Source organism: Pleurodeles waltl, chromosome 11 (genome assembly GCF_031143425.1).
Source record: "Pleurodeles waltl isolate 20211129_DDA chromosome 11, aPleWal1.hap1.20221129, whole genome shotgun sequence".
Lineage (NCBI taxonomy): Eukaryota > Metazoa > Chordata > Amphibia > Caudata > Salamandridae > Pleurodeles > Pleurodeles waltl.
The window spans coordinates 995,125,257-995,143,887 of NC_090450.1; positions in this window are offsets into that span (position 1 = coordinate 995,125,257).

Below are 18,631 nucleotides of genomic sequence, written 5' to 3' on the forward strand. Positions count from 1 at the left end.
TCATTTTCACTCCATCCTGCTATTCATCCTCTCCTCCTGCTCCACACAACTTCATTCTTGCACATTGTTTCAATTTCTCTCATTATCATTTCTTCTACTTTACACTATTATAACCACTCACATGTGTCATTATGTTCTCTCTCTTTCTCATCCCCTTCTTTCTTTTACCCTCCTCCTCCCTTACTACCTCTAATTTCTCACTTCTAGTTTCTCTGCACCCCACATGACCACTGCAAAGAACATTGCTCCCCTAGATGAACACACATTTGTCTGCATTATTCACATCTGGTAAAGGTGGTTCATTTCCTGATTTTCTGAGCAGCATGGCATTCCATGGTGAAGGAAATCTAGGCATCCACCTTTAGTCCCCTCCCCACAAATTGCACCTCTCGTTTCTTACACACACAGTTCTTTTTTCTCACAGCCTCTCTTTCCCAAACTCTTTCTAGTCATTCCCCTTCCTTCCCTTGGACCCATTTTACCCATCCCTTCTCTTGTCGTCTCGTGTGTCCTTACTCTCTTCTTTTACATGCTTCATCTCCACCATCTTCTGAAGAGCTGCTGGCTCCATGACTCACACACACATTTTCACACACATCCCTACTCTTCCTCACTTACCTCTCACCATCCTCATTTCGTTTAACAGCCTTCCTTTTACACATTTTGGGTTTTAACATTTTTCTCACATCATTCTCTCTCTCTGAATCTCCTGTCTCCCGCCCATTGCTTCTTTCAGCCTACTCTCTCACAAACACTCACACCTCCCTAAAACTCTACCTTGTCACATAACCTCCCACTCTTAGATTCTCAGTTACCTTGAAACCCCTTCCCAAACATCTTCTTTATCCCTCTTCCCTCAGAGGCCCTTGCCTCACTCACACCATGCCTTCTCTCTTCCCCATCAAACCTTTTCTTACATGCACTTTCACTCTCCCCATAGTTCATGCAGACCACACACGCTAAAAGTGGCTGTGTTACTTGCGCCTCCTGTCACTAATATCAGTGTTGAAGAATAATATTTAAAACTTGCACTGGTGTTTTAAGGGTTCCAGATCCCAGCAGACCCCGTCCAACTGGACCACCCTCACCACCGACGGCACACTACAGATCATGAAGACCATCCACTCATAAGCCCCTATCAATTCTTCAACCGAGCCAGGGACACCATAGCCCCGAGTTCTGCCACACCATCAACTGCACCATTGAGACCGTCACCATACCTGAAGACTGGAAACAGGCAGAGATCAACCCCCTGCTGAAGAAAGGCTCCACAGACCCAACAGATCTAAAGAACTACAGACCCATCTCGCTGCTCCCCTTCCTGGCCAAAGTGATTGAGAAAGCCATCAATGCCCAACTCACTGAATTCATCAATACCAACCACATCCTGGACCCCTCCCAATCTGGCTTCAGAAGCAACTACAGCACTGAGACTGCTCTCCTCACCGCAACAGACGATGTCTGCAATCTCCTCGACTGAGGTGACACTGCAGCCTTCATCCTCCTGTACCTCTCAGTCACCTTTGACACCATCTCCCACCACACTCTCTGTGCAAGACTCCACAATGCTGGCATCCATGGCAAAACCCTGGAATGGATCATCTCCTTCCTCACTGGCTGAACCCAGAGAGTCAGACTCTCACAGTTCACAATCAAACCTACAGAGATCAGCTGCAGTGTCTCCAGGGCTCCTCCCTGAGCCCCACCCTCTTCAACACTGACATGGTCCTGCTGGCAGACATCATCAGAAACCACGGACACAACATTGTCTCCTACGTTCACAAAACTCAGCTGATCCTCTCCCTCACCGATGAATCTACAGTCACCAAGAACAACTTCCACAATGGACTGAAGGCAGTCACCACCTGGATGAAAGACAACTGCCTTGAGCTCAACTCTGAGAAGACAGAAGTCCTCATTTGGGCACCAGCACCTCCCAGAGACTCTAAAAAAAGCTGCAAAGAATTTAGAATGCTGCCATTGGACTTATCCTGGAGATCCCTCACCACAGCCACATCTCCGGGCACCTGAGACCTCTATTGGCTCTCGATCAACAAAAGAATCGCCTTCAAGCTCCTCACGCACACCTACAAGGCCCTCCACAACATCGGACTGGCATACCTCAACCACTGCCTCACCTTCCACACGCCCACCAGACAACTCAGTTTGCTCATCTGACCATGACCACCATTCCACAGATCTGCAAGACCACAGACAGAGGAAGGTCCCTCTCCTACCTTGACGCTAAGACCTGAACTCTCTTCCTCTTCATCTCAGGCAATCTACCTCTCTACCTCAATCCAGGAAGGACCTCAAGACCTGGCTCTTTGACTGAACCAGCCATCTAGCGCCTCGACTGAGCTGCAGTACACCCCCCTACAGTGCCTTGAGACCTGAATGGGTGATTAGCCACGCTCAATAAGAATCTTTATTGATTGATTGATTGGCGAATCAAATCTGAGCACAATCGTTAAGGCAGCATCATCTTCCAGACCATTATGATTATGTTTATGGAGCCAATCTTCAGCAGGTCAGTAGACTTAAATCAATGACGCAATGATTTTAAGATGAATTAAAAAAAAAATTCTAGAGCAAAATAAGCAAACAAAGTGTTGAGCCATTGTGGTTCTTTAGTTTTCACCTTCTTGAAAGCTTGTTCTTATAGAACTGATACTTGGAGAGTGTTTTTTGGCGCTGCCCATCCACCTTCCAGGTGACTATGCTCAAGAGAGACACACACCTATCCATGTCTCCAAAAGGCATTCATTAGGACCATTACATCATTTCCTGTGCCACAACTTCCTCTGACCTCACTCCTTATAAAATCATGGTACATCACCTATGCTAATGAGTCACCCCACTATTCTAATGTAGTTACAAATTAAAGCACCTGAGAAGGGTTTACCCATTGGCAATGAACACTCTTTAGACATTGGTTCAATTAACTTTTACTGTACTGAGCACCGCGGCACCCAGTGGAGAGAGGAGACTGAAGGAGTCAATGGAGAGCAAACCCAGCTTTAGGGATGTGCGACAGGTGCAGTCTCTCTATGCTCTGGTCCGGGGAGGGTGGCGCTGACCTGAGTTTTTTCTAGTGGCAATTTTTCTTGACCATAAAGTATTGAAGAGGGTTGAAATGCCTGCTGCAAAGAACACATATTGTGCAAATCACATACCTGTATTTTATGTGGATAGCTGAATGGATTACTGCTTTTGTCACAGAGATTCCTTTGTTTCCGCAGTTCATAAGATACACCCCTAATGTATAACAGTGACTGTTACCAGCTGTCATCAAAGAGCTGCCTGCAAACTGCATAAAACAGGCTTGGGCATTATATTTTTTCCTAGTCTTTCATTTTCTATTCCTATTGTTGCTAAAAGGGGTTTGGTTGGGTAGATATACAATATTATTAGTAAAGCCAGTCTTTACCAGTGCTTTAAAACAAATTAAATGTATGTGAGAGAGGAGCAATGGAGAGATGAGGGCATTTTTTGCCGGGTGGTAGTGAGGGAATCCGAAGGGGAGGATTGTCGCTCGGGCGCCACCAGTACTAAAGCCAACCCTGATGAAGAGTCAACATTGTGCATGCGCGGCTCTAGCACAGCTTGCATCCATGGGCATCCCAGGCCAGGTGTCGGTGCCAGGGTGAACCAGTGCTGCTCCTTATCTCCAGGGCTCAGAGGCATCACTGGGGCAAACCGTCCTCCCCAGAAGGAATGCATGAAACATGGGAGTAATGGAGCATCACCTGTTAAGTGATGCTGGTGTTAGCGACAAGCGCACAGCTGGGACAGTGCCAGATGTGCAGCTGAATTTGGTTCATTACATACATGAACGGCTCCAGCTCTCAGGAGGGTCTGAAGTGGAGACCGTAACATTTAATGAAAACATAGCATTCTGTGAGATCGTTCTCTGCATTACACCAATCTGCTCCTCAGCCAGGAGCAACAATCAAAGACACCTTCTTCCCTTCCCTGATAGGGTAATTTTACATCTTCAGGCCACCTGTGCACAAGGATCCTACTCATCGAACTTTTTTTTTTCTTTTTTTAAAACAACATTGTGATTTGATATTTCGCTTGATTTTCTTCCAATAAAGTGAGTATAGTCTGTAAATCCCACCATGCATCAGTACCTTAATTGATAGCTCAGGACCAGGAGTCCGGTGAGCAGTGATGTAATATTTTTGAACGCCTCTTACGTAATCCTTACTTATTTACATAAGAAAATAATCATAAATGAATCAATGTGAATTATGTTGATTTCACCATTGAAAATATTCAATCAGAAATGAAAATAGCTCAGGGTAACCATTATGTATTATTTTTAGAATATATGGTAAAGGAATTAAGTTTCACAGTTAGAAGGTGATTCTGAGCCCATCAACCTCTCTTCTCTGGAGCTCACACTGACTCCAACTTCTCATGCTGTTCCATTCACTATAGTAACTACTACTGGCGTTTCTACTCCTACAGCAGCTACAAGTTGCACTAATGGTCCAATGATAACTGATACTAAGAGAACAGGGACTATCTATAGTAGTGCGACCACAGCCCCTAGAAGTACTGGCACGGGCACTGCTAATGGCGCTAGATTTACCAATAATATTAAAGGTATGCAGAGTTTTAATTCTAACAGCATGCTTGGGTAAAACTCTTTCTTTTACTTTATGACATTGTTAAATGATTCCGTTTTTTTCCAATTACTGCTCAACGTGTTTTTTTTCTCAAATGTAAACTTGGGGGTTTCTTTTTTAAGTAAAATAAGTGAACATAATCTCCCATGGATGTTTCAAACTTTTGTTGCAGACTTTTCACTTCAGCCATTACTTTGATTAAAACAGAAGAAACGTTAACTAGTTTCACAGTATTTACAAGTTTTTTCATACAATTCCATGCAGTGTGTGGGAACAATGTCCTGCCAGCTCAGCATACACTAAATTCCATTGCCTTGTTTGATCTATATGAGAATATAACATATTTCTTTTTCTTCGCTCCTTAGATAGTTCTCATTTTCATGTTTAAGATTTTATATATATTCCCATCCCTGTGGTCTGGATATCTGCCCCCCTGACTGCCTCTGGATCCCAGTTGTTGCCATCTTCCCGTTTTGTAGTTGCACCATCCCCGAATTCTTTGTCTTCATATTTGGTATGTCTTTTGTCTTGTTTTGTACCTGTTATTATGCTTATTTCTTCATTCTTATTCATGCTCTTATCTTTCCTTTACACTTCACTTTCTTTTCTAATGCTTCTACATCTATCCATATCTTTCATCTTTTCTAGATGTAGTACATACATTCTGGTTATCCTTCTTTTATCACATTCTCATCTTTAGTATTACTTTTCTTGATATCAAGTACATAGTTTCATCTTTTTCTCAAAAAGACAAACCTGTTGTCTTGTTATTGCTCATATGTAAAATACGTTAACTTCACTGTAATAATTTATTTATGACTTTACATGTTATTACTTGGAATGTAAAAGGCTTAGGTTCACTGATTAAATGACAGAGGGTTCTTACTCATTTAGCCAAGATAAATGCTGATACTGCTTTATTGCAAGAAACTCATGTTACTGAACTGGAGACCAAGAAACCTGTACGTAATTGGGTGGGACATGCATTTTCTTCACCAGGTAATGGGAAATGTAATGGAGTTATAATTCTTTGAAAGAAAACTTTAGATGTTGTGTCATTGTCACAAGAGTTTGATCAAGAAGGTTGTTGGCTTTTACTGAAGTTAACAGTCAACAAGGTACCAATATCTATTCTCAAATACAAGCTCCCACTCAATTTGGCAAAACATTCTCATCTACAATTACTCACGAACAAATTACTATATTTGATGATTATTTATTCTCTGGAAAAGATTGCATCTTGCCATCGACCCATTTCTGGACCGTTCCTCCAAATCTTCTTTTTTCTCTTCCTCTATACATAAACAATAAACATCAGCCATCAAACAAATATCCCTCATTGACTTGTGGAGAATTTTCACCCCTTGTTTACAATAATACACATTCTTTTCACATGTACACTTCTCCCAATCCAGGATTGACCACACTTTTATTTTCTAACCTTTGTCTCAGCATATCTTACGAGCTGAAATAGGTGCCATTTTAATTTCTGATCATGCCCCAGCAATCATAGATCTAGACCTTCTACCTCTTCCCCCAAAAGTAAGAATTTGGCACTTCAATACATTTATTTTATTAGATACCTTCTTCGCACAATGTTTTGATGCTTTTATAATGGAATATATTGCTTTGAATGATTCACCGGATTTGTCTTTTCAAGTCATTTGGGATGCGTTCAAAATTGGATCTAAAGATTTTATCATTACTCATGTATCCACCAAAAAAAGCAAATTAAAAAAAGTGTTAGACCTCATGAAATACATTAAATCCTTGTAACATTCTTATTTTGCGACCAAATCTAATGCCTGTTTGGATAAATTGATCAAAGCCAAATTTGACTTCAAATAAAATTTCAAAGGAGGGAGCTGCCTTTTATCTCCTTAAATCATGTGCAAAATACTAAGGAGATCAAAACAAAATGGATAAACTTTTACCAAACTATGCCAAAATAAAAAGAGAGCTCCCCAAAATAGATACTATTTTACAAGACAATTCCGCTCCTCTTTTTAAAGACAACGATATGATTACTGAATTTAAAAATTACCATCAAACCCTCTATACACCAGAAACAGATCCTTTGCAAATTGACATTCATTCATATCTCTCTTCCATATGTAAGGAATTCAATGTAAGCACAGATATCTCTTCACTTGATACTGATATCTCACTTGAAGGCATCCCAATGGCTATCAAATCTATTAAAGAAGGCAAATGTCCTGTACCTGATGGATTCCCTACTGAATTCTATCTTTATTTCTTTAAGCAATTAATTCCTAAATTTCATCTATTGTTCACATGCTTTGCTTCTTCTAACTAAACTACTGGGACATTTCAAGAAGCTTTAATTTGCCTCACTCCAAAAGATAATAAAGACCTGAAATTATGTAAAAATGACAGGCCCATTTCTCTTGTAAATTCTGATTATAAAATGTCTGCTAATATTCTGGCATTATGCCTTGATTCTGTTTTCCCAAACGTAACTGACTGCAAACAATCTGGTTTTCCTAAAGGTAGACAGTTTTCTGATAACACCAGGCTCATATGATATTGTAAGCTAATATTAAGCTTATAAACACTCCTCAGTAGCTACCTCCTTGCATACTGAGAAAGCTTTTGATCAAATGCATTGGAATTACCTATTTTCTTCTTTGCACAAAAATGCATGAATCTAGTAGAAAGTATATACTCTTCCCCCGACATCCGCTACATTTGTTGACAGTCTTATTTCTTCTCCTTTTCATTTACATAGATTTCCTATCCCGTCTGCTTTTTATCCTGCTCTTGAACCTTTCCTATCTAAACTCTGACAAAATTATAACATACAGGGTTTTAAGTATGGGGCTAAGCAGATTAAATTTGCAGTTTATGCCTATGACATTTTAGTGATATATGCCTTCTCCTGACTCTTCTTTACAACTGTTTTTAGATAGTTTCCACTTTTGCCTCCGTTTCCAGTTATAAACTTAATTTGCTTAATAAATATTGTTTGAAACATGATTTCCTCCTTCCATGCTTTCTTTGGAATGCAGTGAAAATGAAATAATTAGGTCTCTGGTTTACCAGCTCCTTAAAAATTCACTATATCACTTAATTCTACTACTCTACTGTCTGCTTTGTCTACTATTACTTCCAGATGGAATCCACTTTTTCTCTCATGGTGGGGTAGACTAGACTTCAATAAAATGATGCTAGTTCCCATAACTCTCTTCTATCTTTTGGAAATCCCTATCAATATCCCATCTTTAAAGAAATATATACTACTCTCACTATGTTTTTATGGAATAATAAAAACCATGTATATCTCTCTCCAGATTATAAAGTAATAAACAGTAAGGAGGAGTTAAAATCTCATCAAACTGCTTTCTTTTTGACACAGTCAATCCTCTATCAAGATAACCTCGCCATAATGAAATCCCCTTTGTGGACAGATTTGGAATAATTTTTCATACAACCGTTTTCTTTTTCAAAATTTTTGTCTTTTCCCCAGCGTCCTTCTTCCATGTCACTCCCTATTCTTAAAAATGCTTGTAGATTACTATGACCAATTTATATTTTTCCACTTCCAGCAGTGGACCAATTCACTCAATCTTCGATCTGCTACTATAAACTTATTAAAATAAAGAATAGAACTGTTTTTTGGAAATCTCGGCAAGGCAAAAGTTTACTGAAGTCTCCTCAAATATTTCCTTTTCACAAGCACAATCCCTCTTTCACTTTTGTAGCTCATATAAAACACATTTCAATCTCTGATCTCATTTATCTTCACTATATCCTTTTCACCATTGCCCCCTATTCTGCTTCCCCTGATCAACCACTATTGTTAACCACCCCTACAACCTCTTGTAGTTATACATACTTTACTTCAATCAAGTATTTCAATCAGGTATTTATAAGCGCAACTTATCACCCGGCGGGTCTCAAGGCACTGGGGGAAACGTGCAGATCAGTCGAAGAGCCAGGTCTTAAGGTCCTTCCTGAACAGCATCAGTGGGGGGGGGAATGCCTGAGGTGGGGAGGCAGGGTGTTACAGGTCTGTACCGCGAGGTAAGAGAAGGATCTTCCTCTAGCTGAGTTCTTATGGATCTTTGGGTTGGAGGCAAGGGCCAGCTGGCTGGAGAGGAGCTGTCTGGTGGGAGTCTAGAAGGAGAGGCGGTGGTTAAGGTAGGTGGGCACGATGTTGTGTAGGGCCTTATATGTATATGTGAGGAGCTTGAAGGTGATTCTTTTGTTGACTGGTAGCAGTGGAGGTCTCTCAGGTGTGCGATGATGTGATTGTGGTGGGGGATGTCTAGAATAAGTTTGGCTTCAGTGTTCTGGATTCTCTGGAGTCCTGTTTGGAGTTTCTTGGTGATGCCAGCATGGAGTGCATTGCCTTAGTCAAGCTTGCTGCTGGTGAGTGCCTGGGTGACAGTTCTTCTTGCCTTGATGTGGATCCATCTAAAGATCTTTCAGAGCAGGCAAAGTATGTGGAAGAACAATGATGAGACGGCGTTAACTTGGCGGGCCATAGAAAGCAGGGAGTCGAGGATGATGCCAAGGTTGCTTGCATGGTCGGTGTGTGATGGGGGCCCTGAGAGCTGTGAGCCACCAGGAGTCATTCCAGGTGGAGGGGGTGGAGCCCAGGATGAGGACCTCAGTTTTGTCAGAGTTGCGCTTGAGACAGTTATCTTTCATCCAGGGGGTGACTGCCTTCAATCCATTGTGGAAGTTGTTCTTGGCCGTTGTTGGTTCTTCAGTGAGGGAGAGAATCATCTGGCTGTCGTCGCGTAGGAGACGATGTTGAGACCATGGTGTCTGATGATATCAGCGAGTGGGGTCATGTAGATATTGAAGAAGATGGGGCTCAGGGAGAAGCCCTGGAGTACGTCGCAGCTGGTCTCTGTCACGTTTGAGGTGAATGGTGGGAGCTAGACTCTCTGGGTTCAGCTGGTGAGAAAGGAGAAGATCCACTCAAGGGCTTTGCCACGTATGCTGGCATTGTGTAGCTTGGTGGAGAGGGTAGGGTTTGAGATGGTGTTGAAGGCGGCAGAGAGGTCCAGGAGGATGAATGATGCTGTTTAGCTGCAGTCGAGGAGGGTGCGGATGCCATCAGTGGCTGCAAGGAGTGTGGTCTCTGTACTGTGGTTGCTTCTGAATCTGGATTGGGAGGGGTCCAGGATGTGATTGGTCTCTATGAATTTAGTGAGCTAGGAGCTAGGAGTTGATGGCCTTCTCAATGACTTTGAGTGGGTAGGGTAGCAGTGAGATGGGTCTTCAATTTTTCAGGTCCGTTGGGACAGCAGAGGGCTTCTTCAATAGAGGGTTGATCTCTTAGTGTTTCCAGTCTTCCGGGAAGGTGGCAGCCTCGATGGAGCAGTTGATGGTGTGGCACAGTTTGGGGGCGATGGTGCCGCTGGCTCGGTTGAAGATGTGGTGAGGGAAGGGTCTGAGGGTGCTCTGGAGTGGATTGATTTGATGATCTTGAGAGTGTATTCCGAGGTGAGGGGGGGTTCAGTGGTGGAAGTTTGGCAGGGGGTGGAGTCTTTGGGTGGGGTGGCAGTGGGTGGGGTTGGTGGGCCTTGGATGGTGAATCTGTCATAGATGTCCTGGATCTTGTGCTGGAAGAGAGTAGCAAAGTTGTCACAGAGGTCTTGGGAGGGTGGGATGTCTGTCGTGTCCGTGCTGGGTTTGGTGAATTCTTTGACCACAGTGAAGAGGCCCTTGTTGTTTTGGGCATTGATGATTATGCCAATTATGAGGCTGTGGTGTGCGGTGACAGTGGTTTTGAAGGCTTTGTAGTCTGCCGTGTTCTTGCTGCTTCTCCAATTTCTCTCGAGTTGTCTGCTGGTGCTCTTGGATTCTTGGAGGTAAGGGGTGAACCAGATGGTTTTCTTGTGGTGTTGATTGTTGAAGGGTTTCCTCAGGGGGACCAGAGTGTTGGGGCACTCAGAGATCCATTGGTGGAGGTTGCGGGCTGAGGCATTGGTGTCCGTGGTGTCCGGTGCTGGGGCGTGGTGAAAAGCTTTGGTGAGTTGGGCTTCGGAGACCTTGCTCCAGTTTCTGCAGGGATGGTGGTGGGTGTGGTAGCGTTCGATTATCTTGGTGAAGGAGAAATGGATGCAATGGTGGTCAGTCCAGTGTAGTTTGGAGGTGTGTGAGATGGAGATGTTCTTGACGGTATAGAAGACAGATTCAATGGTGTGTCCTGCTGTGTGGATTGTGGAGTTGATCAGTTTTTTGAGTCTGAGGATGGTGAGGTTCTCTAGTAGGAATGAGGTGTTCTGGTCACTGAGGTTGTCCAGGTGGAAACTGAGGTTACCGATGTGGATGTAATCCATTGAGGTGAGGACGTGGGGTGCGATGAAGTCGGCTATGGTTTTGCTGATTGGAGGGCAGGGTCCCAAAGTTGTATAGAAGAGGGTGCCGCAGAGGGTGGTGTTCCAGTTGGTCTGAATCTGGAAGTGGAGAGTGGCTGTCGGAGCTGGTCGTGAGGTGGAGGGTGATTTTCTGGACTATGGCGACGCCTCCTCCTGGTCAGTTGATGTGGTCTTTGTGGATGATCTTGTAGCTGTTGGGTATGGCGGTGGCAATACCCAGGGCTGATGTGGGTGTTATCCAGGTTTCCTTGAAGAAGGCGACGTCTGGGAGATGGTGTCAAGTAGGTCTCATATCTTTACGGTGTGTCTGACGAGGGAGTGGGTGTGGAATAGCATGCAGCTGAGATGTCCGGGTGGACGCTCGCTGGGTGGGTCGGATGTGCGGAGGCAGGTGAAGTTTCAAATGCTGCAGGAGAAGAGGCCCTTTGGGTTCACTGGTGAGGCATGGCAGTAGGTGCTGGATCCTCCAGGTGTTGAGGACGTGAAGGGTGCAGGAGTCGTACTGTTGGATGGTGCGGGAACAAGTATCGGTTTTGCTGGACATGGTCAAGGTGCAGATGGGCACAGGTGGGCTTGGGCAGGGAGGTGGGAGGGGCTGGTAGGCTGGGAGGTGGGAAACGTGATGCTGAGAGCGGGGTGGGGCCATAGGGGCGAAGCAGTGGCAGGGGCAGAAAGAGGAATCAGAGGAGCGAAGGCAAAGCAGAACAAGGAGCAAACATAAGGAGTAATAGCAGAAATAAAAAGCAGAAATTCAGAAATTCAGAGGAAAAGGCAGAAAAGCAGAAAGGATGCAGAGACAGACAGAGGCGCACCACTGGGCCACAAGGGATGAGGCATAGGTGGGACCCTGCGGGTGGAGGAGGGCCTCAAACTCGCAGCAGCAGAGCTCACAGAGCAGCTCGAGGGGCAGCAGCACACTGGTGGAGCTGCGCGGAGGGGAATGGCAGACACTGACCAGAGGTCCCATTCTGGGGATCGACTCAAAACAACCCTGGAATTACATTAGGAAGCAGATTGCCACACTTATTTTCCCCTGTCTCTGTGGAATAGGATATGGCTAAAAATCTGCGTAAAATCCCTCACAACCAACACAAACCAAACTTTATTTTTTATGTACAATCACCTTTTACTTTCTCCACCTTCCTTGCCTAAGTTTGATATTTCGGTTTCTGATATTAAACATATTTTATTTGAATGCTCTACCACTTATCAATTCTGGTCACAAGTTTGGAAACAAATTCAATTTTTCATACACACATACCTTTTTCTTTACTAACTTATTCTTAGGTTGTTTTTAGATGATTGGCATGGTTGTACCTTCAATATATAAATTGTAGATTTCTTAATTGCTGTTGCATTTCAACAAATTGCCAAACATTGGAAAAATGCTCTTCATAACTCTTTTCAAGCATGGTGGTATGGTGCTCTACTCTAATCGCTACCCTGCACCAACCCTTAACTAAGGAATTCACTATCTTCATATTTAATTGTATACATTAAAGGTAATATGTTATCTATTTGTTTCCTTGTACTATATACTGTACAGCTTCAGAATTTTGCTCTTGTTTTAAAACCAGGGGTCATATTTGAGAGCCCCTAGCGCCAGAGTCATTTTTTTGATGCTAAGGTGGTGCTAAAGTAGCTTTTTCCACATGCTATATTTACAAAGTGGTGCAATGCATGCATTGCGCCACTATGTAAACCTTTGCCCTACATTATGCCTGCGCCAGGCATAATGAAAGCAAAGGGGGAAGTTCTAAGACATTTTCTTGCGCCAATTTTTTCTGCACTTTTTACACCTGCTCTCAGCAGGCATTAGAAGAGGGCATTCATTATCTCAAATGGGCCCCTATGTACTCTGCAGGAGTAGCCCCAAAATGTTGGCACTACTCCTGGCGAGTACATTAATAGTGTAAAAAAAAGACGCTATTGCCCCCACCCTGCGCCATGGTGTGCCGTATTTCAAATACAGCCCACACATGGTGGCAGGAAGGGGCTGCTAAGGGGAACGAGGAAAGCGCCACTTTTCTTAACTCTGCCCCTAACTTGTGAAGTTTCAATCATCAATAAGCAACTTCAGATGATGCGAGAAGGCGAAATAAGTTTCATTAGAGGAAGAAACTCCAGCCACTCTCACAGCTCAGCTTCTAGTAATCGCCTCTCACTGTTTCTCTCCTCCTTTAATTCTAAACATCCCATAAAGAACTCTCTGAAGGATAGAGATTCACCATGGCAACACAAAGTGAAACGCTACATAAAGAAACAGCACATATTTTAATGCACAATAACACAATGACAATTAGCATTTTATCACACGTCAATTTCCATTACATTAGATGTTTTAACTTTTCTCACTTGTCTCCTTTCCCTTCTCCGTTCTTTCCTATCTTCTTGCATAAATATGAATATTCTATGATACTTTTCCTTATTATTCAACTGTATTAATTATACTGTTTAATAATCTCATTGTGAAGTGATTTTTAAAAAGTTCTCCTTTTCTGCTCAATAAACTTCACTTTAAAAATAACTAATATCCCTAGTGCTAAGAATTATGCTAATATTGTGATCCCTATTACAAAATGTACTTGATTTTGCAGAAAGACTTCTGCCTATGGTTAAAGAGGTGACTCTTCTGATAGATAGAGGTATATTTTTTCTGTGGTTTTATAAGATGAGGAAAAACGTAGGGGCATATTTAAGAAAAGTGGCATTGCACTGTGTGCAGCCCCACTTTTCTTGCACCCTTTACTACCCCCCTACCGCTACGATGTGTGCGCCGCATTTAAAATATGGCGCACCATGGCGCAGTGTAGGGGGCAATACGGTCATTTTTTATGACACTGTTGATGTACTCTGCAGGAGTAGCGCCAAAATATTAGCGCTACCCCTCCATAGGGAGTTCATAGGGACCCATTACAAATAATGGAAGCCCCCTTTTAATGGCTATTCTGAGCAGGCGTTAAAAGTGCCGTACAAAATGACGCAAGGAAGTCTGTTAGATTTCCTTGCCCCATTTTTTCAGCCCCCCACACCTCTTTTGCATACATTATACCTGGCGCAGGCTTCATGTAGTGCAAATGGTTATAAAGTGGCGCAATGAATGCATTGTGCCACTTTGTAAATGTTGCACGAGGTTTTTGGCCTCATTGAGCCACATGATTGTAAAATAAAATGATGTTAATGTGGTGCCAGGTGGCGCTAGGGGCTTATAACTATGCCCCGTAGTTCGTTTTAGTGTAAGCAGAATGGAGTTTTTCTAGACAGGGGCTGTGAGTGATGATGTCCTCAGAAGGTGAAGTTTCTAAGTAAAACTGCTTCTCATCTGCACACTGGTGAATGGAGACACCTATATTGTGGGAGATAAAGCTCAGGGGCTCCATGTACAGGTTGAAAAGCATCAGGAATAGGACCAAGTTAAGAGAAACGCCACGAAACACTGCAGTCCTTGCCGAGATGATGAGATGAAACTCCTTATACTCACTGTAGGAAACTGGGTTACTGGTTGAGGGGGATGTAAACCTACTCAAGCAACAATTCTTGCCAGGGTGAAATATAAGCAAATCCCAAATTAATGTGTGCTTAACCCTCGGGTAGCTTAGCGGCAATGTGTAAAGTATTTATGTAGCACTTCAAACAATAATAAAGTAAAAACACAACACAAGAAAAATCCTACACCAACTTGAAAAAGCAGGTTACAGTTTCATAAATTGCTTGGGACCAACATTACAAAGATCCAATTAGTAGAACCAGAGATATGCAGTTTTAAACATTTAAGTGAAAGGAGTGCTTAAAAAGCACAAAGTGCCATCTGGTCGAACAGGATCGGGATAAAGTTACACGTTTAGGCCCACCGTGATGTAGCCCGGGTCAGCTACAGAGATCAAATTATGTCTGCTGAAAAAAGTACCTTAAATCCTGGTACATCGTCTATGTGGTGTCGGTTCCGAGGGGTTGCATGGTCTGTGATGAGAGGGCCTGTGTCAGGTTGCATTGTACTGTTTTAGTTGCAATGAAGCTGTGCAGTGAGGCTCTGTGACACGTAGGCCCTCATTACAACCCTGGCAGTCGGTTATAAAGCGGCGGTAATACCGCCAACAGGCCGACGGTAAGAAAAATTGAATTTTGACCACGGTGGAAACCACCAACACATACAGCCACTTTAACACTCCGACCGCCACGGCGGTAGCAACAAGCACTGTGGCGGTAACTGCCAACAGCCAGGTGGAAGACAATCGCCCACTGTATTATGACACATCAACAGCCAGGCGGTACCAACGCCATGAAAAGCAAGGTGGAAACAGTACACAGATGGCAAATGACTCAGTTATATGTTGGAACCACGGGTGCCTAAACCACCCGTGGCTCAACAACGAGGTCCGAACAACGACCTTGTTCTAAACAGTAATGCCTTTACCACAAATGCGTTTACAATGATTTTACCGTGGTAAAGGCATTACCAATCAGCATGCACGACCCAGCATGCTTCCACCCCAGCCCCCCACCCCACCCCACCCCTTAAACCTAAACCCTGACCCCCCCGAAATTCTAATTACCCCTGCCCCCCACCCCACCCAAAAAATTAAAAATACCCCTAGTCCCCACCCCCGCCCTTAAAACCTAAACCCTGCCCCTTAAACCCTAATCAGGAGCCCGAACTGCACATATTTCCAATGCTGGTCTACCTCCTCCTGCACCAGGAACACGAACGGTGTCGAAGACGAACACGGTGAGTACTGCACCTAGCACACAAAGGTGGAGCGAGGAAAAAGAGAGTGACACACATACGCAACACCTCCACCCCCACCCCCAACACCATACACACAAACAGATGCAAGAACATCACATATACACCCCGTAACCCTCAGGAATAATGCAAGGACTAAAGGAATTGATTAAAGTGAGTGTAATATTAAACATTTAGATAAATACGTCCTTGAAGCACTAAACAGTATATACAATATATACAAATGGAGGGACAATGCCTACTCCAAAATGTCTGTGGCCCACAGGGCCATAACACATAGGCCAAGGCCACACTTGACTCCTGCCTCATTACGAAGAAAACACTGCAGGGGCATCAGGTCTAAAACACACAGGCATCTCAGGGGGAAGGGGAATGGGGGGCACCTCAGCCGGAAGATGGTACTCTGCGATGTCCTTGGGAATGCAAGGCCACAGTCTCTCTAGTGGGTGGTTTGCCCACTGCTTGGTCCTGGAGAGTGCAAACCCACAGTCTCTCTAGTGGGTGGTTTGCCCACTGCTTGGTCCTGGGGAGTGCAAAGCCACAGTCTCTCTAGTGGGTGGTTTGCCCACTGCTTGGTCCTGGGGAGTGCAAGGCCACAGTCTCTCTAGTTGGTGGTTTGCCCGCTGCTTGGTCCTGGGGAGTGCAAAGCCACAGTCTCTCTAGTGGGTGGGTTGCCCACTGCTTGGTCCTGGGGAGTGCAAAGCCACAGTCTCTCAAGTGGGTGGTTTGCCCACTGCTTGGTTCTGGGGAGTGCAAAGCCACAGTCTCCCTAGTGGGTGGTTTGCCCACTGCTTGGACCTGGGGAGTGCAAAGCCACAGTCTCTCTAGTGGGTGGGTTGCCCACTGCTTGGTCCTGGGGAATGCAAAGCCACAGTCTCTCTAGTGGGTGGTTTACCCACCGGTTCTGGAGGGGGCCTTGTGCCCAGTGTGCTTCATCCTGGTAAGGAAGGGTGAGTGGATGCCTTCTTCCACTGGTTCTGGAGGGGGCTTTGTGCCCAGTGTGTTTCATCCTGGCAGGAGCGGGTGAGTGGATGCCTTCTTCCATTGGTTGTGGAGGGGGCTTAGTGCCCTGTGATGCTGATCCTAGATGGTGCAAGGTCACAGTCTCTCACCTGGGTGTCACACCTAAAGGTGTTGGAGGGATCAGGACGCACTACAGCCCATGTAGTCACGACTACACACTGTTCGCTGGTGAGACGGCTTCTCCGTGGATGGCAATTGCGGGGCTGGCGGCGGTGTTGTCAGTGGTGGGGGGAGGCTCCAGCCCTTCCCCTGAAGCCTCGGAGGGCTGCCCACTAGGGCTGCTGCGTCTGGCAGTGGTGATGCTGGCAGTGCAGGTGGCGGTGCTTGTGGCTGTGCTTGTGGCGGTGCTGTCAGTGGTGGGGGGAGGCTCCAGCCCTTCCCCTGCAGCCTCGGATGGCTGAAGTGCCATGGCTGGTGTTGTTTGTCCAGATGCTGCTCCAGCCCCAGGCACCAGATCCATCCTGCCTGCGGCGTCTGTTCCTTTTACATTGGCCTTGGCAGCTGTTGTCCCCTTCCTGCCCTTGGCAGATGGTGGTACCTCCTTGCTTCTGCCAGCTGGTGTTCCCTTCCTGCCCTTGCTGGTTGGTGGTGCCTCCTTCCCCTTGCTGGCTGGTGATGCCTCCTTCCCCTTGCTGGCTGGTGGTGCCTACTTCGCCTTGCTGGATGGTCATGACTCCTTCCCCTTGCTAGCTGGTGTTCCCTTCCTGCCCTTGCTAGCTGTCAGTCCCTTTTGCCCTTGGCAGGTGGTGCAGACACACTGGCAGTGCTGACGGGTGCCCCTTTGGAGCCTCTCACACATGTAGTAGCTGCAGAAACTACAGTGGCCGTGGACTGGGTGGCTGAGGTGCTGGCCTGGGTTCTGCCCACCCTTGCCCGAAGTGAAGGACGGGGGGAGGGGCAGGGAATAGGTCAAGGGTGGAAAGGAAAAGCCTTTTAGGAACACTGGGGCTGGAAGAAGGTGAAGGTTTGGGAGTGGAGGAAGAGGGAGTGGTTGTAGGAGGTGTCTGTCTGCTGTGTTTGGGTGCAAGTGCATGGGCTGGATGCTGTTGTGAGGTGGATGACTGTTGGGTGTCTGAGTGCTTGCGTTTGTGTACTTTGGGAGGAGGGGGCACAGACACAGTGGGAGAGGACACAGGGGCCGTGTGCATGGAAGTGGGGGTGGTGACTTCAGTGAGGGGCGTGTAGTGATAGGTGTGATGGTGATGGAGGTAGTAGATGAGGATGCAGTGGATGCAGGTGTGAGTGGAGACGCTACTGGGAGGGAGATGGACGAGGAGGAGGAGGGGTACACAGTGGAGGCACTGGATGTTGGTGTGTCTGCATTTGGATGGTGTTTGTGTGAGTGCCTGTGGGGTGATGTGTGGTGCTTGTGTTTTCCTGAGCCACTTCTGTGTGTTGATTTGGGTGCACGCTGGTCTGAAGGTGTGCTTGGGATAGGCTGGGGTTGAGGAGAATGGGTCTGGGTAGAGGGAGTTGGAGGTGGGAGGCTAGAGACAGGGACAATGGCTGCCATCAGTGAGTTGGCCAGAGCCTGAAATCATCTATGTTCGGCCGCCAGAGTGAATGCCCTTCAGGAATGCATTTGTTTATTGCAAATGCCCTACTAGATCCTGGATGGCATTCAGTATGGTTGACTGCCCAACAGAGAGGGATCTCAGGAGGTCAATAGCCTCCTCAGTGAGGGTAGCATGGCTTACAGGGTCAGGGCCTGAGGTGCCTGGGGCAAAGGAGATGCCCACCCTCCTTGGTGAGCAGGCACGGGAAACTCGCTGAGGGGCTGCTGGGAAGGCGGTGCTGGTACGGGGGTGACGGCTGTACCTGTAGTTGGTGTGGCCACAGAGGTGTCCATCACCGCCAGAGAGCTTCCATCG